Raw genomic sequence first — 24,523 nt, 5'->3', positions numbered from 1 at the left:
CAAATTTGCTCACACCAGTCTGGCTGCTGCATTCTGGATCCGCTGTAATCTCCGGGTCTGTCTCAAGGGAAGTCCCACATAATTGATCTGGGAGATGACAATGCCTGCACCAAAGTTGTGAGGGAGCTCACATCTAGGTGGGGGCAGTGTTGGGTTATCCCCCCCCAATTCATAATATTTTGAAATAATCCAGCCAAAGCTACGCAGTGATAAATTTCACTTATTTTCATTGAGGTACAGTATCTATATGCTATTTTGTTAAAGAACACTACCTTGTGTTTTATGTATATCTAAAGTTTTTGTTTAGGGATGTGAGGGAATTTTTTATGCAAAATACATAGGGTTTTTTGGCCAAAGAAGCACCAAAATGTACACAAATTCTGATCTTCCCCAGTGGGAAGAAAAAAGATTCATTCTCACATACATTGATTTATAAACTACAGATTTACATTTCTAAGTTTATAAATATTTTAAGTATTGTAACCACATTTGTTGATGTAATAAGTCCACTGCTTCTGATAAGATGCAGAGTTTGTGTTTGCTTTCTATAAAAGTGAGGTGCTCTTTTATTTTCTCTGATAGATTTGGTACTTTGGTTTACACTTAATTTGCTTTTGACACATGATTCCTTTTGGTGGTTTCTATAAAGATTAAGTAGTTGTCTTAGTATACTTTTGGTTCTTAATGCAGAGTGAAATTATACATATGTAGTGTTTAATACCTTGCTAAGAAATAAGTATGTTCAGAGATGTTACTGTGAAACTACTAGCTAGTAACATATTTGCCATCCATCCCTTCCCAATTTCCCCTATCTTCCCATCTTCCTCATATGTAAGTGACTAGTTTGGAATATCACATTGCCTTGGGTAAAGTATATTGAAGATTAACTTCTATTGCCACACCATTCCAATCTCTTTTTCATAGTAATGGATAGAATGTTTATGGTTTTGAGATTTCCTCTAGCCTTACACATTTCACATTTACCAAGCTTTTTGACAAGACAAAAGGCATTGCTTAGGTACATAAAATACTTATGTAGAAATCTTGATGGTAGTTAATGGTAGAAAACTTGTTGCTTATCATAGTAAATTGCACTAGAATAGGCTTATTAAATCAGTGGCGATTTGGTGGATCAGCTTCTCTGTAAATTAAATTTATCCAAATGGGCCTATTGTAATTGTGACTTACTTTAGCATAGTAAGTTACATGTAGAGCCAGACCATTTGAATTAATGGAATTTATGGAGGGCTTGATTCACCAATTCCTCACTGATTCAGTGATGAACTATAGTGTGACTTACTATGCTAAGAAATAGGATTTCAGCCATCATGTCCTCAGTCTCTGCTGAGAGTGCAAGAAATATATTGGTCCTAATCAACAGACAATCCTGACAAGAGCAGATCCATGGAATCAGTAGTTAAATGCAGATTGCATGATATGACAGCAAGTTTCAAATATTAAATAGTGTTCTATAATTGAGGGCTAGGCAAATTTAAGCATATGTGTAATGAATTGTTTCATGCCTTCTGATAAACTTGACAGATAAAGAAATATCTATTCAACAGGATTCATGAAAGCACCCAATGAGTATCTACTTCAAGTACTAGGACTGACTTAGTACAATGTTGCAATGTTTGATATTTTGAAGATCAGTACAGTATAATATAATATAAAAATGTCCAGGTGGCAAGCTAATAACTAACCAAGAGATATTTTAAACCTCTTTCAAAGCATCTTTCCATGGACAGGAGAATAACAATGATCATTTTCAATTTGTTAATTTACCTGGAGATTTCAAGTCTAATGGGTCTAATGAGCATTTCTTTAAGGGCAAGAGGAACCTTGCCCTCAATAAGAGACCCATTTATTATTTCAGTAGCCCATTCAGTTATCATCAGCCTGGCAGCCTTGATTAGCCAGGCCGGGCAATGGTCAAGGGAGGAGGTGGTTGCTCAACAGTGATCAAGCACCTTGTCCACCTCTGCGGATGTCACAGGTTGAAACTGAGTAATTCTCAACCGACAATGCGCTATGCTGGATGTCTCAGCTCGATCCATTGTTTTCAAATAGGGTGTAGGATCCCCACAAGATGGCCTCAACTTTTGATTTTAAAAATGCTGCAAATTAGTCACAAGAAATGCTAGATGGAGGCCAATCATTGTGGCCAATTCCGGACAGGTCACGTACTATATGGAAAAGTTCCGCCTGCTGATTGGATGCTTCACTTCTCTGGAGAGCGAAGCAGGCTTTTCTAGCAGTCTCTACCATAGCAAGATAAAGGTTAGACGCGACCTTGACAGCTTTTAAGTTATTTTCCTTTGGGTTCCACCTCCAGACGCTCTCTAGCCTTCTCCTATTCCCTTTCATAGCCTGCAGCTGCTGGTTAAATGAAGGTGCTGTTCGGGCTCTGCGGCAGAGAGGGCATTTAGGAGCGATCGTGTCTTCAGCCCTGGCAGCGCCGGCATACCACAGCCATCCACCACGGTCTCGACAGGAGTGCCAGCCATTTCAGTCGGAATCCCATGCATAGCATCCTGGAATCCAATAGGATCCAGTAGCCTGCGAGGGCGGACCATGAAAATAGGTCTCTGCTCCCCACGGGAGGGGAGGAGGGCCACCGTGAGATTGCACTTTATCAGGTGGTGGTCCGACCATGACGAGGGGACCAACTGAAGGTCAGTCACCATCGGGCCACACTCTCTCTGCTCGGTGGAGAAAACCAGGTCCAAAGTGTGGCCACCCACATGTGTGGGGCCATTAACATGTTGGGACATGTCCAAGGAAGCCATTGTTTCTAAGAACTCAAGAGCTGGACCGGTAACCTCCACCTCCACATGGATGTTGAAATCACCCAAGACAATCAGTCTCAGGGATCCCAACAGAGGCGCAGAGACGAAGTCAGTTTGCTGCAGTAGGGAGGTGACTGGATCATGGATCCTTGTTAACAACTGAAAATTATGTCCCAAACAAGCCTGGTTGGACTCACTAGGGTTTACTTGAAGGTAGACATGCAGTAGGATTATGCTATTAGATGCTAAGGTAAGATTTCTGTTTCTTCTCTATCTTATCATTTGTGCTAATTGTATGAGATAATATTTCCTATTTAGCTTGTTCCTGCCTCAAAGAGTGCCTTATCATATTTTAAATTCATCACATTTCTATTTTCTTTCCTTACATCTTCATGTGCCTGATGTTTTAGTCATTTTGAGGTGATTTCATAGAAACACACAATTTAAAATTTTGTAGAAACACAGTGAAAGGGGCACCAGGGGCAATTTAATCCATCCCCTTGCCAGTGCAGGATATCCACAGCTACAGCATCAAGGTTGACTATTCAGCCACTGTTCAAAAACATCAGGAGACGGTAAGTCAACCACATTCCAAATACATTCTAAACTAATATGTTACACTGTCAAATAACTATTGCCATCAGAAAATAATTTGTAAACTTCCATTGGAATATCCTATTTTGTAATTTGAATCCATTGGTCTGGATTGTACCCTCAGAAGCAGCTGAAAAGAGGCTTGATGAACTTTCCTGTGACAGACATTCAAATATTTGAAGCTGGCTGCTAATATCACTTTTCAGTCATCCCCTCTTCAGGCTGTCAGTTGTTCTTTATAGGGCTTGTTTGCCAGAATTTTTGCTATTTTTACCATCTTCAGCTGGAGAAATTCCAGGTTGCCAACATCTTTCTTAAATGGTGGCATGCAGAAATGCAGATGAGACTTGAACAATGCAGACTAGACTAGTACCATTATTTCCCTTGATTATGACACTGTGATGCCACTGATGTAGCCTAGATTTGCGTTATCTTTTTTTTTCTCCATCAGAAAATTATACGGTTTTTGGTTAGGCTGTGACTTACTAGGACCCCTAAAATCCTTTTCAAGCCAGGTATCATCTATCCTATAGCTGTGAATCTGATTTTTCCAGCCTGAATGTGCAACTTTACATTTATCCTTGCTTAAGTTTATTTTGTTTGTTTTGAATCAGTTCTCCAAATATTTCTCCAATATTTATAATTTCATCATCTGGAATATTCTCTATCCATACCAATTTGGTGTCATCTGACAAATTGACTCCTTCCTCCAAGTCACTTTCTTCAGTTCATTGTAGTAAAATGGGAGTAATATTGTTCAGTTTTGTTTTATTCTTTAAAATTAAAATGAATCCTGTAAACAAATTCCTAGGTGAAGATAGTTGCTAGGATGGCACAAAGATGCTGTAGAACCACTTAGCAATACTTTTTACAGAACCTTCATGTTAATTTCTGAGAGTAGCTGTACATGCCAAATCTTTATTGTTCATACCTATGTATCTCTGTTACAAATCCTTATCCATTTTCACCTTTAAATGGCGTATTTGAAATAATAAACAGAGTGAACGGTTGTGAAATCTGCTTTTGTTCAGTAGATAAGTTCCATTATGCTTTCAGCATTTCGTTAAAATTTCATCAGGTGCTTGAAACACACTCACTAAGGTCAGTTGCCTGTCAAAGTAGATCAGTGACTGTTGAGCTAAACTAATCTCACACTCTTCCCAAAGGAATGGCTCAGATTGTTTTCGTGATCTGAAGTGAACCTGTTTGGAAGAAGTGGAAGGAAGAACTGATTCTCAGTACACACTAGAAGTGTTCAGGCTTTGCTGTGCATTCCCTTTCGTCTGTGCTTTGTCTTCTAATACCCAAAAGAAATTTAGATAGGCATCCTTCAGTCTAGAAAGACTATGGTAACATGCTCTGAATCGAGGAGTGTCCTCTCCAGAGCATGAAGCCCGGGTAAAGTAATATGGAGGATAAGCTGTTACCAAAGCAGCAGATCCCCCCTCTCCACATTGCTGAAATGATCCAATGGAAAGGCAAGAGCCAATACGACTGGTTCTAGCAACGTCGCAGGAGTTGGCAGAACGACACGAGCTGCCTTCGGGACTCCAGCTCCAGATTTTGCCTCTTGGTTAACTCCTGAAGCCTTTTCCATGAGTGGATATAGCCACAAGGCAGAGGAGGTTTGAAATCAGAGTTTTCCTTCTCCTTGATGGGCTGCCTTCCATAGCTGACGAGCCCCACCTACCCGGCCTGCACTTTAATAGTGCGAAAGTATGATCTGACCCTTAAAACTTTCCTGCCTCCCAGGCTTATGCAAATCTAATTGGTTTTGCTATTTACTGGGACAAGAAAGCCCAGAAAAAAACATCAGCAAAACATCCATTCAAACATACATGGCCTTTGCCCTCAGCCCAGCTTCCCAGGGAAAAGGATCCAGGGTCCTGGGACATGCTCTTTTAAAGCAGAAAGTCCCACCCCTAGGCCCCACCCCCAGGCCATGTAGTGAGGAGACAAAAAGAAAGCCCAGAAAAAAAAACCTCAGCAAAACATCCATTCAAAAGAAATACAGTATGGCTTAAACTATGGTATTTCACTTCAGAAGACAAGCCATGGACATCATGAGTCAATAGCTCATTTCAGTTTCTTTCAGTGATGAAGTTAAGAGCCATACCAACCAGTTTATGCACCAGTTATGCTGGGATGAGGGAGGTGCAGCAGAATTATACTTGACCCAAAATAAGTAGGGTAGACATGCTACTCTGAACAACACACAGCAGAGCAAAACCAAGCACCTATCATGTCCAAGGACAAACTTCCATGCCACACAAAGATAGAAGTAAACTATATACCCTGTTGGTAATGAGCACACAGACCCATTACCAACCTTGTCCCACACCACATACACAGCCCTCAAGGGCACTGAACTCTCATTTCGTGGGCTCCTATGGCATAGGCATACAGGACTCTATGAGTGTCTTGAGTCTCCAGGTATTCCTTTAGTGAGGAATTCAGTTCACCTTGAACTGTATCAAAGTCTTTGTTCTGACATTGTTCACACATCACACATTTTGTCACATCACAGAGGGAAGAGAAATGAGGTCACACAACCAAGCACTTTGGGACCAAGAGAGGCAATCAGGGAAATCCACAATCATTTACCATGACAACCAAAAAGAATGGTACAGCTGGGAAACAAAGTGTGAGAGAATATGCTCCAGGCCAGTGATGGTGAACCCTTTTGAGCCCGAGTGCCCAAACTGCAAACACACACACACACACACACACACACACACACACACACACACACACACAAACACAAACACAAACACACACCCAAACAGGTGGTGGTAGAAGCGGGAATCCCGGGCATGGATGTGCCTCCAGGTCCCACTCTGTATCCGCCTCCAGTCATGCCCAACCCCAGCACTACCTATAGCTTGGGCGGCCCGCCACTGCCAGCACCAGCTGCTCCGGATCCTGGCCCACCACCTGTTGGGATGCTAGTAATAAGGCTGCAGCCTCCTCCTCAGATTTGGCTGCTGGGTGTAGCAATCCAGCGACTTATGGCTCATGTGCTCACAGAGAAGGCTCTGCAACCCAGCGGTGGCACGCATGCCATGGGTTCGCCATCACTGCCTTAGGCCATTTCTGTGGTCCAAGCAAAAAAGAGCTCCTTGCCTTGAATTCTACTATGGGCTAATTCATGATGTCCCTACTCCCATTTATATGCCTGCTCAGCAACAATCATGTTAGAGGTAAAGGAGAAGAACTTTCCAGGAATCAGTACTCCCTACTTTAGATGCAACAAGATAGATCCTACCCATTCAGACAAGAACAACAGAGAATGTTTCCCCAGCCTGAGGACCTAGTCATATCTGGAACAATATGAAGGGCTGCAGTATCTCAGCAGGGTACATTCTCACACCCTTCCCTCAACTGACTGTCTCATTTAATGCTTAAGACAGCAGTACCCAGGTTAATTGATGGGCATACCCTCTATAAGAAAAAGGGACCAGAGTGAGGGTTGAAGGAGGTGAGGGATTGACTCTGGGTCCTGGCAGTATCTGCCTCCCCAAATTGTATCCTGATGCCACTTGAAGCCAGATTGTACTCAGATAAGGAAAAGGATCCTTACCTACCGAGCCTCTAAGGCAGTGGTGTCGAACTGTGGCCCTCCAGATGTTCTTGGACTTCAACTCCCAGAAGCCTTCACCACCACCTCTGCTGGCCAGGATTTCTGGGAGTTGAAGGCCAAGAACATCTGGAGGGCCACAGTTCGACACCACTGCTCTAAGGGTTGAGGAAGCATAGCCTTTATAAATGTCTTCAGATGTGAAATAAATTCTGGAAGTTAGATACAGTAAATGGATGGGTTTGAGCCATTAACCCTATTAGAGTTATGTTTCCATTTTGCACAGCATCAAGTTTGGAGTCAGAATGGTGGCAGGAAAGGTGCTGTAGTTAAAGGAAGACTAGACCGTGCCAGCTGCAGCCCCCCGATCTCTTGTCACCCATGCTTTTTCACAACAAGGAAAAGTATGATTTTTAATCATGACATTCAGATCATTAGTTCACAGACTTTGTTCCACAGATGTACTTTGCCCCAAAGTCCCAGAAGCCCTGACCATGCTGGCCAAGACTTCTAGGAGTTGTTGTACAAGAACATCTCTGTGTGTGGGGGGGGTGTCATTTATGAAGCCAATGTTATTATATTTCTTTAACAATGCCTTCACTTTGCCATCGGAAAAGTTCACTATACAGTAGTTTACTTTAGACTAAGGTGTATTGTTGCTGTTTCTGTTGTCGATGGTTTTAAGGAGAATCTGCTACATGAGCAGCATAGATGACCTGTATGAGAAAATATAGTTGGAAAGAATTTGAGATTTGTGTCAAATTGACCTTGTTAGATTCAGACAAAATCTTCATATATTGTCATGATAAATGACCATCTTTTAAGACAAAGGAAAGACCTCCTGTTTCACCCCTTCCTACTAGACACCATCACTCTGGCTACTGACTTTCTACATTGGTTGGCACCACAAAAACATGACACAAGTGTGACTTTTCTTCCAAGAAGGAGAGCTAGATTCTCTGACTAATCATGCCTGGACAAATTAGCATTTAAATATGTGTAAAGTATTCTTAGTTATAGTGCTTGCTTCTGGAAGCAGCAATGAATAAACAACAACAACAAAAACCTTTGAGTATTTAGGTCCTTCTCTCCCTGAGTTCCCCTTTCTCATAATGAATATGCTGTATTCATTGGCGTCTGTAAGTAACATTAGCAGAAGGTAGAAGAGGGACTCCTTAGCAACCCACAGAAATCCCAAAGAGAGGTGGAAAGGAAGTGATTTTCATGTAATTATTCACTACTACAAAAGCTGTTGTCAGGTAGACACTAGAAACATAGCTGTTTTATTATTCCCCTAACCTACTTTTAATCTTTTGAGAATCACTCCCAGTAAAAGAGTGGAAAAGAAAGGGCCTAATTCAGCCATTTTATGCCTAACTATTTAAGTTCTGTTTTCTACCCTAATGAAATCCTCTGCTTACAGATACTATGTTGTTGAAATCCCTCCCTCTCTCACACGCAGACCGCAAAAACCCTTGGAATTAAAATCTCAGAAACAAAATTAGTCCTGTTTCCAAGTGGGGCACATTTTGGTGTGTATTTAGCTTACATATACAATACAGACTTCATGTTTTATTTATTTTTCCTGTTTTCTTACAACATTATTGGTGAGGTAAATATACTGTTTGTACAGATACCAATGAAAAGGCTTGGATCACTGCGGTGGAGATTTAAAACCTATTTCTGTTTGAAACAACAGCTCTTCTAACATTGACCACTCCAGTTTCAGTTTCATCAGTGTGCAACTTTTTTTTCTTTACTGGAGAAGCCCATTTGTACCCTCTAGTAGCATTTTTTGTTTGTTTTAAAGTTTTAGGGGGATGTGGATGCCCAAAGGGATGCTATCGACTCTTTGAAACATGGCAAAAAGTGCCTTCTTTCCTCCTAAATGGCATAGCAGGACTTCTTAAGCCCAATGTTTTTGGTCTCTGTGTGTAGCGATTTGGATCTCATGACCATGTTTGTGTCACTATGGCCAGTATGGAGACCACAGACCACGCACTGCCCATCTCTGCCATAGAATCTGAGAGACATCTTCCCAGTGACCATAAAATAGCACCACTGGATGATTAATTGCTATTAAATTATTACCATGTTAAATGCTGCAAGCTGTAAAAGAAGAACACTAGCCTATAGCAAAAATTAAATGTCTATCCAACCCAGTGTAAATAGCTATAAATATATCTAGTGTTCTAATTTTATGAGTTTCTCAGAACCTGCAGTTTGACAATGTTATTTGTATCAGAAAATAAATAAACACATTGCCATGGGATTTCCTAACCATTTCATCTATGCTCAAGCTTACACTTTTCCCTGTGTCTTTTTCACACTTTCAGTGAAATCAGTTCTACTCTTTATCTGCTACAGAGAAGAAGGCTTTGACAGCAGTATGATAAGGCTTGCTTCAGACAAAGCAAGCAGTGATCTTTCAGGCATTTTCCCTGTACAGGAATAGCACAGTACGATACCAGGAAGCCATGTATAAATTGCACTTAGATCATAGTATAGGTGCCTTATATCTGCGTTGAGGACACCCTTCAAAATATGGAAAGGGAGTTCTCTGTTCTGTCTATACAGTGCCCTTGTACTCTGCAAATTTTCAGATGGCAGCATTTGAGACCAAGGACAGCAAATGCCCACCCCCCTCCCAAAGAAATGGAGTGTAACTCTGAAGAGCATATGGCAGGGTGTGGAGAATGGAAATGAAAATATATGTACTTCTGTTTATGATTCTGAAAAGCTATTTCTACTCCATTGACTCTACTGAGAAAGCACACCTGCTTAGGTCTGTATTCTATTTGTCTCTTTAAGTTTGCTGGATATAATTTGAAATCAACAAAATGAAGTTTTTTTTCTTTGCGCTTTTTGCTATTGCATTTAGGAGAAATTTTTCAGTGGAAATCTGTACATAAACCATATTTATTTGTGCCACAGTATTTTAGAGTTGAAGATAGTAAAATAATGTTTTGATATCACAAAGAGTTTGTTTTATGTAATGGTAGATCTTAAACTTATGTGGATTCTTTAAAAATGTACTTGCATTTTTGTGTAGCTTTTTTCAGAATGTTTTTTAGGTACAACTATAGTTGAGAGTTCACTGAGTACTGTGAGAAGCGTCTTTTAGGCTGAAATGAGGAATGATTTTTGTACTACTGATCCCAGGTATTTGTACTACTCACCTGCATTCTGGAATTCTGGTATACTTCAAAAAATAACTTTTTCCAGCTTTGGTTGGAGTTAGAGGGAAGACTAACATTTCCATGTTTTAGTGTACTCAATATGAAAAACATGTTTCTATAATATACAGTGGTGCCTCGCATAGCGATCGCTCCATTTAATGAACAAATCGCTTTGCAACGATGTTTTTGTGATCGCTTAGCGATGGTCCCTATGGGGAAAATTCGCTTTGTGATGATCGCAGGGAAGAGATCATCACAAAGCCCCCATTTTCGGCCAGCTGATCAGCGGTTCCAAAATGGCTGCCGGGTAAACAAAATGGCCAGCCACTGTGTTGCCTCGCTTTAGAGGCACCGAAAATGGCTGCCCCTATGGAGGATTTTCACTTAAGCCCATAGGAACACATAGGTTAATTTTTAAGCCCATAGGAACGCATTAATGGCTTTTTAATATAGCTTAGCAATGAAATTGTTTAGCAGTGATTTTTGCTGCACGGATTAACATTGCTAAGCGAAGCACCACTGTATACCGTAATTTTGCACAAAACATCACAATTGTTTTTATCAGATATATTTGCCAAATACCAATGCAGTGAATTTCAAAATATTCACAATGGGGATGGGCTTCATTTAGCACAACTGTGAAACACTCTGAGGACAATGAACATTAATTAGAGACAAGGGTAATGGAATTAGAGGAAAATTACACATTCAACACAAGGTCAAGCATTGCATATTGGATACTTCTGTCAAAATGGCACTGTCAGAGTGGCCAAGACTGCCGTTAGTGATTCAGATGGCAGTTTCTCTCCTGGGCAGATGGGCAGCTTTGGCAAGGCACCTTTCTTGGTACTCAAGCATGAAAGGAAAGTGCAGTGCTCTTCCGATTTCACCACAGACACAAACTGGAGTTCCTTTCCAAACCACAAAATACTTTTAAAAGCACTAATTTAACTTTAAGAATAGTCTTGTCCTTAGACTTGTTATTGTGTGCCATCAAGTCAGTTCTGACTAATGACAACCCACTTCAGGGTATTCCAGGTACAGAATACTGTACTCAGAAGTGGTTACCATTCATTTCTTCTAGGGCTGCCCTAGGACTATGCAGTTTGCCGCAACATGGCTACACAGACTGCCTGTCCTGGGATGCATAGTGGGGAATTGAACTCCCAAGTTCTGACTCTTTACCCAGTTCTCTAACTCACTGAACTATCTAGCCAGCTTTTCTTGGTCTGCTACCACAGCCAATGCTAATATCATTAGCCAATGCATGTTTACATATATTTCTGTATCGCTTTAAGGTCAGAAACGGAGAAGCCCATAATTAGAACTGAAAAGCATATTAATGTAGAGAGGTAATTTAGGCATTTTCTCCATCTTTGTGAAAACATTGTTCAAAGGAGACCAGTCACCAAACAAAGCAAGCTAGTTTGCATAAACCTGGAAGTGAGAGAAACCTCTGTGACACTAAGTCACATTAGTTTAGAATTGCATTTTTTAAAAGTCAAGAACAGTCTCTAACTTCTTTTTTTTACTTCAGTTCAGCCAAGAATTGTTCAGGTTTCTATTTTTGTGTGGTATAGATGCAGTTTCAAGTGAAAATTATATTTACACATGACTGAGTGACTATGATTTTATCTCCTGGCTTTTTTGTTCATTGTGCTAAAACTTCATTGTTAATTATGCCTTCTTGGTACATTTTCCCAGTTCTTATGTGATTCTATAATTTATCTTACAACCCGCTGTATTTCTTATAATCTCTTTTTAATGCAGCAATCAAATTATGTGGGGAAGATTGGCCTTCTTTTATCCCACGGTTTTGGCAAACATGTGCTTCATTAGCTTTCCAAAAATAGTAGCTTTGTGTGCTGCCGCACACATAAAGGAGGTTCTGTGAGAGCCATTGTCTGTAATTGCACTACTATTATTTCTTATTCAATTTATATTTGGTGTGAAACCCTTAAAAATAGTCTTGGTGGTGCACATTTGAAAGCAAATATAGCTCAGTGTCCCCACATCACAGGTTTGGAAGAGGCTGTTGGGGCAGGAAGGAAATTTACAGCAACCCTATAGCAGCTCACATTGAATACTGCAAGCCAGATCACGCAGTGTTATTCAACGGTGTTATCCAGAGCCCTGTTGTTCTTTGGTTATTGGACTGAAAGTGAAAGAGTTAATATATTCGCGAAGGCTTTCACAGCCAGGATCTAATGGTTGTTGTGGGTTTTTTGGGCTCTTTGGCCGGGTTCTGAAGGTTGTTCTTCCTGATGTTTCGCCAGTCTCTGTGGCTGGCATCTTCAGAGGACAGCAGCTTTTGCTCTCTGTCCTCTGAAGATGCCGGCCACAGAGACTGGCGAAACATCAGGAAGAACAACCTTCAGAACACGGCCAAAGCCCAAAAAACCCACAACAACCATGAAAGAGTTAACTTACAATAATCCAAGAAAGTTGTCCATTGTTCTTGTTCTTATTCCAGGTTGTAGGTTGAGCTGGGACAACGGTATACAGTGACAGTACAAGGTTTACAACGTGCTTACCCCTCTTGCAGATTTGAGGGCTGGATTGAGTGAGCAGTTTACAGCCACCCTGTTGACATAGTCCATGTCTAATATTGCAGCTCAGACTTGGAAATGAAGTTTTTTGGCTTCTCTGTCAAGTATTTTCTATACCTCCTAGTCTTTATCAAAAACTATTCTACTGAAGCTGGTTTCTCAAATCTCCTCCCCCGTTAGTACAAATAATATCTCTTATACACAATTATCCTTATTACTAACATTCAGTGCTTCTCCCAGTGTTATTATTATTTTATAGTTGTTAATGTTATTTTCTTTTGTATTTTTGTGTTTTTGTTTTATTGATTTTGGTTTTTAATTTTCTGAAAAAAAGAGATAATCTCCTCACCCTACAAATGTAAAAACATCCAGGTGTTTGTTTTTCAGCCTCTTAGCCACAAGCTTAGGGCCCATACCAGGAATGTATGACAGCCTTAGGTGTGTGTGTGTGGGGGGGGGGTCCCACTGAATATACTGTATATCCTGAAACCAAGCTCAGTCTTCAAGTAGACTGATACATGTAGATGATATGTTAAAGGAAACCGAAGTTAGTGTACGCCCATTTGAATCAATTAAGTTTATGGAGAAATTGACTTGCCAAATCCCCATTGTGACCTGTTCCAGCACTATTTGCTGTGCAAATCAACAGGATTTTTTAAAAAAAGCTGCAACATTTTAAAATATCCTTCATGCTTAGGTATATAAGGGTGGGAGTTCCATCAGCTGTCCATCTAGATTTTATGATGATGATCATGATTATTGGATAGACTTTTTGCATTGTTTCCTAACTCTGGTAGCTCTGGTTCCAGTCCACTGTGGTCAGTTTGTGTTTATTAATTGAAATCTGTTCTTTATATAGACTGATATGTTATTTAAATGGCATCTTGGCATTTAAATGCACCTGAACGATGGGAACACTTCAAGAACACTGTCTACAACACCGCCTTGTCCACCTTCGGCAAGAAGACCAGAAAGATGGCTGACTGGTTCGAAGCCCATTCGGAGGAGTTAATGCCAGCCATTGAGGATAAGAGAAGAGCTCTAGCAGCATACAAAGCCTGTCCTAGCGAGTACAACCTGCAAGCTCTTCGAGCCGCTCGTAGCCAAGTCCAACAGGCTGCCAGGAGATGCTCCAATGACTACTGGCTTCAGCTTTCCTCTCAGATACAGATAGCAGCGGACACAGGTAACATCAAAGGAATGTATGATGGTATCAAGCAGGCCTTAGGTCCATTACAGAAGAAATCTGCTCCCTTGAAGTCTACTACAGGTGTGATCATCCAGGACCGAGCACAGCAGATGGAACGCTGGGTGCAGCACTACTCCGAGCTATATTCCAGAAAGAATGTAGTAACCGAAGAAGCATTAAATAACATTGAGTGCCTGCCTGTCTTGGAAGAGCTGGACAGCGAACCAACCCTAGCAGAAATAAATGCGGCCTTGGATTCCCTCACCTCTGGCAAGGCACCTGGAAGGGACAACATCCCTGTTGAAGTGCTGAAATGCGGTAAGGAGATCATCATCACCGAACTGTATGAAATCTTTTGTCTCTGCTGGAGGGAAGGTGGAGTACCACAGGACATGAAGGATGCAAACATTGTCACGTTGTACAAGAACAAAGGTGACAGGGGTGACTGCAATAACTACCGTGGTATCTCTCTTCTTAGCGTTGTAGGGAAGCTGCTTGCCCGTGTTGTGCTGAAGAGGCTCCAGGTGCTTGCAGACAGAGTCTATCCGGAATCCCAGTGTGGATTTCGAGCAAATAGATCCACCACTGACATGGTATTCTCCCTCCGACAGTTGCAGGAGAAATGCAGGGAACAACAACAGCCACTCTTAGTGGCCTTCATAGACCTTACAAAAGCATTTGACTTGGTTAGCAGGGATGGCCTTTTCAAAATACTTCCCAAGATTGGATGTCCACCTCGTCTCCTTAACATCATCAGGTCCTTCCACGATGGAATGAAAGGCACTGTAGTTTTTGACGGCTCAACATCAGATCCCTTTGACATCCGAAGCGGAGTGAAACAGGGCTGTGTCCTCGCACCAACACTTTTTGGGATCTTTTTTGCTGTCATGCTGAAGCATGCCTTTGGAACTGCAACAGAAGGTGTCTATCTCCGGACTAGATCAGATGGAAAGCTCTTTAATCTCTCTAGATTGAGAGCAAAGACCAAAGTCCAGCTGAAATGCATGAGGGACTTCCTCTTTGCAGACGATGCAGCCATTGTTGCCCACTCTGCTGAAGACCTCCAACAACTCATGAACCGTTTCAGCAAGGCCTGCCAAGACTTTGGACTAACAATCAGCCTGAAGAAAACACAAGTCATGGGCCAGGGTGTGGACTCACCTCCCTCTATTACCATCTCCACACAAGAATTGGAGGTTGTTCATGACTTTGTGTACCTTGGCTCAACCATCTCTGACACCCTCTCTCTAGATGTCGAGCTGGATAAACGCATTGGGAAAGCAGCCACCATGTTCTCTAGACTCACAAAGAGAGTATGGCTCAATAAGAAACTGACAACACATACCAAGATCCAGGTCTATAGAGCCTGTGTCCTGAGCACACTCCTGTACTGCAGCGAGTCCTGGACCCTTTGTGCCCGGCAGGAGAGGAAGCTGAACACCTTCCATATGCGTTGCCTACGACGGATTTTTGGTATCACCTGGCAGGACAGAGTTCCAAATAGAGTAGTCCTAGAACGAGCTGGAATTTTCAGCATGCATACATTACTGAAACAGCGACGTCTACGCTGGCTTGGGCACGTTGTGAGAATGGCTGATGGTCGGATTCCAAAGGATCTCCTATATGGAGAATTAGTGCAGGGAAATCGCCCCAGAGGGAGACCACAGCTGCGATACAAGGATATCTGCAAGCGGGATCTGAAGGCCTTAGGAATAGACCTCAACAGATGGGAAACTCTGACATCTGATCGTTCAGCCTGGAGGCAGGCAGTGCATCACGGCCTCTCCCAATTTGAAGAGACCCTTGTCCAGCAGGCTGAGGCAAAGAGGAAGTCACAAAGGAAGCAAAACCAGGGAGCTGGACAGGGGACAGATTGGATTTGTCTCCAGTGTGGAAGGGATTGTCACTCTCGAATTGGCCTCCTCAGCCACACTAGACGCTGTTCCAAGTCCTCCATACAGAGCACGATACCATAGTCTTTCGAGACTGAAGGATGCCTACTGGCATTCTATTTTCTGATATTAACAGTCATGACCTGTTTCACAATGTGTTCCTAGTTTTGTTTTGACAGAAAGAATACAGCTTCTCTGTTGTCTACTTCTTCCACAACTCTCTCTTGTGCCATTTTGAATTGTTGCATAATTGTATTTTCAAGGAACAAAATATTAAACATACCGGTACTTTGTCATTGTCTTCCACACAGATTGTGTGTCACTGCCATTGTTTGTGAAAGTGTCAGTTTCCATTATTGTTGCTGCTCAGTAGTTGCTCTTCAAGAGGGAATGTATCTTCTTCAACCTTTATCTTCTGCTGGTATTTCCATTAATTCCTTAAGATAATGGATGAATCTTTGATATCTCATGCTGTTATACGTTGAGTGACCCTCTATACATCTAGATTCATAACAGAGTCTAGTCTCCTAATGATATTGCTTTCATCTTTTTTGGCATGCTCACATCAACTCTCCACATTAAGGTTTGTGATATTACTTTACTTTTCAAAATGTTGTGCACACTTAGAAAGATACACTCCACTCAAAATGTGTCCAACAATCTCCCTTGTGATTGAGAGTGGCAAAAGCTAACCTTTGCTTTCTTCCTTTACAGTTTTGAGATACAGAACACATGTGGCTTCTCTACTACTATATAACACTATGGGAAGCTTCATGGAAACACTTACAGACATATAAACACATTTTGAATAATGAAAAATAGTTTTTGTCACCATAATATGTTTACTTTATTATCATTTAGTTCATTTATTAACACCACAATATTTTCCCTGTATTGATAAACTAAGTTTTTCTGATTCTTAGTGAGAATGTTTGAGACCATTCACACTTACAGATAATAACTAGAGATGGGGACCCATGATCCACAAATTTCGCCAGAAATTTCCAACAAACCACAAATCAGTTTGTTGGGGTTTTTTTTTTTGGTCAGGGAATCCTGAATTGATGAATACTAAGTGATGAATATTATACAAATCAGTGGTTTCTGATGAATATCATAGTTCATTTTTTTTGTTCATCCCAATGTCTAATAATCACTTCAATTTCAAGTGCAGTGTTCTAGGGGCTATATGAGAGATCGCTGATCAGAAAATACAATTCACAGTTTCTGAGACCATTAAGTAGAACTGTTGTGATTGTATCTTGGACAACCCTTTTTTCAATATGCATTAAAACAGATTAGTTTTGTTGTATTTGATTTTAGTTGACAAATGCTATATTCAACTTTCTAATAGTTCCTAACCTTGGTACTGTTTCCAAGTGGCTAGCTCATACACCTTTCTCACAGCCAAGTATGTAATTTCAGAGATGTAATCAGCTGTATTTTATTTGTCCTGACAGCAGTGAAGTCATTTACACTTCTGATGAAAATTAAATGTGATTCTAATGGTGCTTCTAAACAGAAGCACTTCACCTTTCAACAACTTGAGAAATCAAAGCATTTTAGAACAGTTTACATATGAAGTCTGTGTGTCATACTCTTGATTTCTGTGATAGTTTGCTGAATCCAGTATATGTGGTACACTTATGGCTGGATCCAGTGGTATCAAACGTTCATGCAGCGGACTGTAGCATGAATAGTTTTGACATTCTTGGTGCTTGTGCTCGTGCATTGAAACATAGATATTTCATTGTGCGCTTTGAGCTTGAATGACTTTATTGGTAGCATTGCACAAAAGCTAGTGTGGGCAACTCCACATTGGTGTGCCAGTGGAGCTTGTCAATCCACTAGCATTCAGCTGTTTTGCCGCAAAGAAGAGGATTGCACTGGCCAGGAGTAGCTCCTACCTATGCTGTAGTGTGAAACTCTTCATCATTTCAGAAGTAACTGCAATGAAGTATGGACACTGTTTTGGCTCTAGATCAGAGTTTGATGTAAGTAATGGACTGAATGAGGGTGAATAAATTGAAACTTAATCCAGACAAGACAGAGGTGCTTCTGGTCAGTCGAAAGGCAGATCAAGGAACAGGGATGAAGCCTGTGCTAGATGGGGTTATCCTTCTCATGAAAAACATGTGGGCTCCTAGATTCATCCCTGAGCCTGGATGCCCAGATCTCAGTGGTGGCCAGGAGTGTATTTATACAATTAAAACTACTGCTCCAGCAGTGTCTGTTTCTTCAGCGATTTGATCCGGCCACTGTGACATATATCCTATACTTCATGGCTGGATTACTGTAATGTACTCTGTGCGGGGCTGCCGATGGAAAGTGTTAGGAAACTTCAGCAGGTCCAAATTACAACAACCAGATTGCTGACTGGGGCTGGTTACAGGGATCACATAACCCACCCTCCCCATTACAGCAGCTCCATTGGCTGCTGATCATTTTCTGGGCACAATTCAAAGTGTTGGTTTTAACTTATAAAGCCTTAAATGGCCTATCTCAAAGACTGTATTTCCCATTATGAGCTGGCTCAGGTCTTAAGATCATTAGGAGAGGCCTTTCTCACAGGCCCACCACCTTTACTGGTGCATCTGATGGGGACATAGGAGAAGGCCTTCTCTGGATCTCCCTCCTACAGGAGGCCAGACTGGTCCCATCTTTGCTATCCTTCTGCAAGCAGAGACCTTTCTCTTCAGGCAAGCCTTCCCTCAGTAACTCACTACCTGTGTAAGATTTTCAGATGGATTGTTATGCATTACTGCGTTGACTGGATTTTTAAAACTACTTGTGTTTTCTACTTTTGTGCATTTTGTTTTTTAAAGTGGCATTTGTTTCCCCCCCCCCTTTATTTGTATACTTTTGTTCTTGGCTTTAATATTGCCTTTTAATGTTGTAAGCTGTCTCTTAATACTCATTGTTTTCAACTTTAAACATTGTCTTTTCAGTGTTGTAAGCTACCTTGGGTCCTTTTCAAGCAGAAAGGTGGTGCAAAAATATTTTATATATATAAAATAATGTTATGGTTACTGTAGGTTTTTCAGGCTGTTTGGCCGTGTTCCAGAACATGGCCGAACAGCCTGAAAAACCTACAACAACCATTGGATCCCGTCCGTGAAAGCCTTCGAGAATACAAACTACATGTAATTTTATTTTTGCTATAGCTTTTACATTGTATTAACTGGCTGAAGTTCTATGGTTTTGTTTCACATTCAGAAGGCAAAGGGCAAGCTTTCAGCCACTTCTACTGGGCAGCTTAAGAGTCCCCACTGAGATTCTTGAGCATACCACCAAGCCAATGGGATGCATTCAGCCCTGAGAAGCCCAGCAGTGAGTGACTCGTTAGTTGCCAGAAAGAAGCAGCTAAATGTTGTAACATTTACTTTCTGCATGAGTAGCAAAAGCAACAGGATTACAGACACTGATAATCAAAAATATATACACTTGCCATATTTGTTTTGCTAAGTGTTCATTTATTCAGGCTAATAAGGATATTACACTGTTGTGATAGAACAGGAGGTTCCAGTGGTCTGTACCTGGAAAATTTGTGCCATTTTGTTTGATTTGTCTTGGAAGCAATACAGAGATTGGAAACATACAGAAATAGTATGTTCTTCTTCATGGCCTCTGTGAATCACACCCTGGGTGATCCACGCCTGCGTGGAGCCTCATCGGAAAGTTCTAAACCTTCTACAGTAGGAAAAAAACACACTAGAATAAGGCCCATCTCCCATCCTATAAATACCTTGGCGCCAAAGCTCCACTTTCAGTTTCTTTCAACCGCCGCGTTGAGAGCCTCATAGTTCTACTTCTGTGAGTAAAAGAGAAAGAGAGTTTATTCTTGATTGCTTCCTGTTATCAATTTTTTTCCTTTAAACTTTTAGATCAAATTTATTATTATCAGAGATTTTTTCTTTTCTGCTTCGCTCGACCTCCGGCCACAGCTCCCCGAATTATCGTTTTTCCTCCTCAAATTATTTTCTCCTATTCATGGTCCCTTTGGGCCCCGTTTAAACACTGTGTGTGGTCTGTGATAACAGAATACCACTGTTCTTTGACCAGAATAAAGTATTCATTCATTCACTCTCTGAGGGCCACGCCAATTGCCTTTTTTTTTCCCCTGGGGGGAGGCACACCAGATGTCCTCCTGCCAGCATTGTAAGAACTTCAAGCACAGAGTCCTCTTTTTCTCGCTTATCCAGATTAAAACTCCGTCTTTGGCAAAAATCCTTTCAACCAACCAAAATGGCCCAACCTCCTTGTAAGTCCACCTCACAAACCAAAACAATGGAGAAAGCTCTTTCTGAAGCCTCAAAAGCAACATCCATCGACTACACCATCACACTCCAAAGCTCCATCCACTTCGTCTAAAACTTCAAAAAACCATAAGTCGAAACACTCAATACCGAAATCCTCTATCTCGAAGCCCTCCACTAAATGTCAAATGTCCACAGAAGCCTCTTCAGTTCCGGAGCCTTCTCCGCCTAAAGGACCTTAAAAGCATAAATCTAAAGCTGCAGTCACTTCTCAGCAGCCTCAACAAACCGCCACATTAATCTCTATTGGTTCTCCTTCTGACAATGATGGAATCCCCTCTCACCAACCCTGCTCCCAATCACCAGAATGGGATGACAGAGTCAACTGATTAACGTCTTCTCCTTCCAGTCATCAACACTCTTTCTTTTGAGCAACCCTTCGGTAGTTGCTTCACCTGACAGGGTTGACTCCAAATAACAATTAAAGACTAATACCTTATTTGGTAACATCTGATCGTCCACCACGACCACCTCAGAGACATCGGCCCCAACAGTCCCTGGAGCCATCTATTTCATCATGCATGGCTCAGACCCGCATTCAGCACTTTCACCAGGTTGCCGTTTGCCCTGACCAATGCTCAACCAGACAAACTGCAACCGCCAATCAGCCAGTTGCTCTATCCAGCTTGGCCATACCTTCTCATGGTGGACTTCAATCTTGACAGCCATTGGTGTTGAAATGGCCATATCACAGTGACCCATATCAACTCCAACCTGCTCCCTACCTGGCACCTAAAAGACCCAAGATGGTTGAGCAACTTTCTTCTACATGTGAGGCTTTTACAGCTCCAGCTTCCTGATATTTTCCTGCTAATCCAGATGAGGGAGATCATTCCTCTTGCTCAGCATCTTCAGCGTCTATATACTCCACTGCTTTACCAGCTTGTCAACAACCTCCATTTTGACATCACTGAGACACAGGTACTGATATCATTGATCCTCAGTATCCAACCTGTTCCATGGAGACTTGTTCTGTCCCTCTATCAACGCACAGTTTCTGTCGCCCGATAGAACAAAGCCATCAAACTCTACATCATTATGACCCTGAGTTCAACACCGATGTTCAACCATATCAAACAACGTCCATGGACACTCGGATGACATCTCTCAATATTGAAAATCCTCGACACCGACAAATGCCCATGGACATGCCACCTCCATCGACATTGAGCCACAAACGTCAATACTATGACACTCAACCTATCAACACAGAAGTTGATCGACAATCTGTCGACTCCCGACACGATCCCGATTATTCCGATCACAGATCCAGACCTCAGATGCCATCAGTATTACTTACCTCACCAGAATCTGACCTCGTCAATGCCGACCCACCATCACCGGTGGAAGACTTACACCCAACTTATGATCTCAATCTCCAAATCCACCAACCTTCGACAGAACCGGCCTATCATCTATACGACCCAATCTCTAAGGATACAACTACTCCAGTACACATCTCAATGCGTCTCTACTCAGCACTGCTCAATGATCCTGGACAAAACCAGCCTCTTCCCATACCATGTATAAATGAATCGATAAATGAATGTCTACAGAGTTCATGATCCTGGAGCTCTATTTCTTCGAAAACAACCAGTTCCAAACTGAATTTTTGTCGAAGCCTCACAATCCAGATCTCTACATCAACAAACCCTCGTACCACCAAATAAAGACAGTAGAAGAATTGACTCAATGGGAAGATGGGTTTACTCATCAGCAGCGTTCACCATGCATGTTGCTAACTACCAGGAAGCCATGGGTGCATGTCAACATTTCCTTTGGGACAATATATCAACCTCTGTTGAATCTTTACCAGAAGATAAAAAAGTACTTGCCCAAACCTTTCAACAAGAAGGTCTTTCCATTACCAAACAAAAGACGTTTTCTGCTAGACACACGGTAGGCACCACAGCAAAGTCAATGGCTACTTCAGTAGCCTTACATTTTATTTATTTATTTATTTATTTATTTATTTATTTATTTATTTATTTATTTATTTAATATCCTGCCCATCTTATCAATCGACCACTCTGGGCAGCTAACAACAGACAAAGATAAAACAATTTAAAATATAACAATAAAATTCAGCATCGGTAATCAATTGCTGAAGATGGAAAAGAAAAAAGAAAAGATGTAGAGCTGTGTGTCATCAGTGTACTAATGGCACGATGCCCCACACCACCTGATGACCCCACCCAATGGCCTCATGTAGATATTAAACAGCTTTGGGGGATAATTGAGCCCTGTGGCACCCCACAATTGAGGCTCCACGGGGCCAAGACTCTCTCCCCAAGCTGTACTCTCTGAGGACGGTCCTCCAGGAAGGATCAGAGCCAGGCAAGTGTCAAGCCACCAATTCCCAGCTCAGAGAGCCTCCTCAGGAGTATACCGTGGTTGATGGTAACAAAGGCGGCTGAGATATCGAGGAGGACCAACAAGGACATTTTACCCCTGTCAGCCTCCCTCAGTAGGTCACCATACAGGGTGACCAATGCTGTTTCTGTACTATGGTGCGGCCCGAAACCCAGCTGGAATGGATCCAGGGCATTTTTTTCATCCAAATGAGCCTGAAGCCTTACGACGTTTGTCTGGCTTTGCTGAGGATGCCCGTGCACGTATCAAAGACCTTCCATGCTATGGGGCAGACCTCTTTAATGCTGAAACTGATGATATTGTGGAAAACGTGCAAAAGAAAAGATCAGCAGCTAGACATTGGGGAGTTTATCCATCTTACCAACAACGGCCCCAACAAAATCAATGGAAACAACTGTACAACTCAAATTAAAAATTCCAATGTGATCCTCCAAAACAAACATATTATACACCTTGTTTCAGAAATCAAAGAAATAAACCCCGCCAACAACCCATTACTAGGCACAATGACCACAAGCCCAAACTTTACATTTGATGCTCCCATGACCGAGATCACACACCACTCCACCCATCCTGCCCTCTGGAAATACCTACCTTTCTGGGAATCCATCACTACAATGCCTGGGTACTGTTCATCATCCGCAACGGCTACCGCATCCATTTCTTCCAACTTCCTCCGGCAACACACGACATCACTCTGTCATCTCCAACCCTACAAGAGGAAATAACAAATTTATTTCAAAGACACCATACAGCCCATCTCACAATGCAACAAAGGGTTTTTTTTCTCGCTATTTCACCGTACCCAAAAAGGACGGAGGTCTTCACCCTATCTTAGACCTACAGGAGTTAAACAAATACATCATCACCACAACATTCCGTATGATTACCCTTGAATCAGTTCTCCCTTTACTCCAGTGGTTCTTAACCTTTGTTACTCGGATGTTTTTGAACTGCAACTCCCAGAAACACCAGCCAGCACAGTTGGTGGTGAAGGCTTCTGGGAGTTGCAGTCCAAAACTCCTGAGTAACTCAAGGTTAAGAACCAGTGCTTTACTCCACAAAAACAACTGGCTCACTGTCATAGATCTCAAAAACGCATACTACCATATTTCCATACATCCTTCACACAGAAAATTCCTTCAATTTCAGCTAGGATCACGCCTGCCAATTCAAAAGGCTTCCTTTCGGCCTTGCAACAGTTTCAAGAGTATTCACCTAGTGCATGGCACCAGTAGCTGCTTACCTCGGGTTGCAAAAAAAATTCCTCGTATTTCCATATATTGACAATTGGCTCCTCGTAGATCATTCCTGTCGCAAGGCCCAAGACACTCACTTCACCCTTACCCTCCCTTGCAATCTCAGTCTTGCTGTCAGTGAATAAAAATCATTGCTGTCAATGAACAAAAATTTGAAACCTACAAAGATTATTCATTTTATAGGCTCATGCATAGATTCCACAAGCTCACACCTTTCTTCCTTCAGACAAGAGAGGAAATCTCATTGCATTCCTTCAAGTTTTCATCCCTCATGCTATGGTACCCGCCATGACTGTGCAACGTGTACTAGGCACCATGGCCTCTATGACTTCAGTAGTGCAGCATGTACATCTCAAAATGAGATCTCTTCAGTCATGGTTTCTTGTCCTCTTTGACCCGCTCATGGACCCTCCTCACACTCTTTTAAGGGTCACCCCAGAACTTGCTTCCCAACTTTAGTAGTGGTGTTTTCCTCCCAACCTATCCATAGGGTGGCCATTCTGACAACCACGACCACAAATACAGGTCACCATGGACTCCCGTATCACAGGCTGGGGAGCTCACTGCAGATCTCTCAAAATCCACACCAAGTGGTCTTCCAGAGAAAAATTGCTTCACATCAACGAATTAGAGCTGCTGGCGGTTATAAAAGCTTGCAAAGCTTTCAGAAATCTCCTTGCTGGCAAGATGGTTCAAATTGCTGCCGACAACACCATGGTGATGTACTATATTCTGAAACAAGGTGGCACCCACTCTCCAAGTGTCCTCTATTTAGCAGTCAACCTCTGGGAGTGGTGCCTAGCACA

At 41.9% G+C, this 24,523-nt stretch overlaps 1 protein-coding gene and 1 long non-coding RNA gene across 2 annotated transcripts in view; one reads left to right on the top strand and one right to left on the bottom strand.

Moving 5' to 3' along the window:
• The window catches only part of SLC6A11 (solute carrier family 6 member 11), a 142,145-nt gene that overhangs the window by 80,399 nt on the left and 37,223 nt on the right, over positions 1-24,523 (top strand). The gene's annotated exons all lie outside the window — the stretch shown is intronic.
• Positions 19,540-23,172, bottom strand: LOC144586718 (uncharacterized). Its single transcript, XR_013541719.1, has 2 exons — positions 23,053-23,172; positions 19,540-19,580 (listed from the first exon to the last, which is right to left on the bottom strand). It is a non-coding gene; the product is annotated as an uncharacterized LOC144586718 (long non-coding RNA).

Source organism: Pogona vitticeps, chromosome 2 (genome assembly GCF_051106095.1).
Source record: "Pogona vitticeps strain Pit_001003342236 chromosome 2, PviZW2.1, whole genome shotgun sequence".
Classification (NCBI taxonomy): domain Eukaryota; kingdom Metazoa; phylum Chordata; class Lepidosauria; order Squamata; family Agamidae; genus Pogona; species Pogona vitticeps.
The sequence above is the reverse complement of the archived record's forward strand: the minus strand, read 5'-3'. Positions and strand labels throughout refer to the sequence as shown.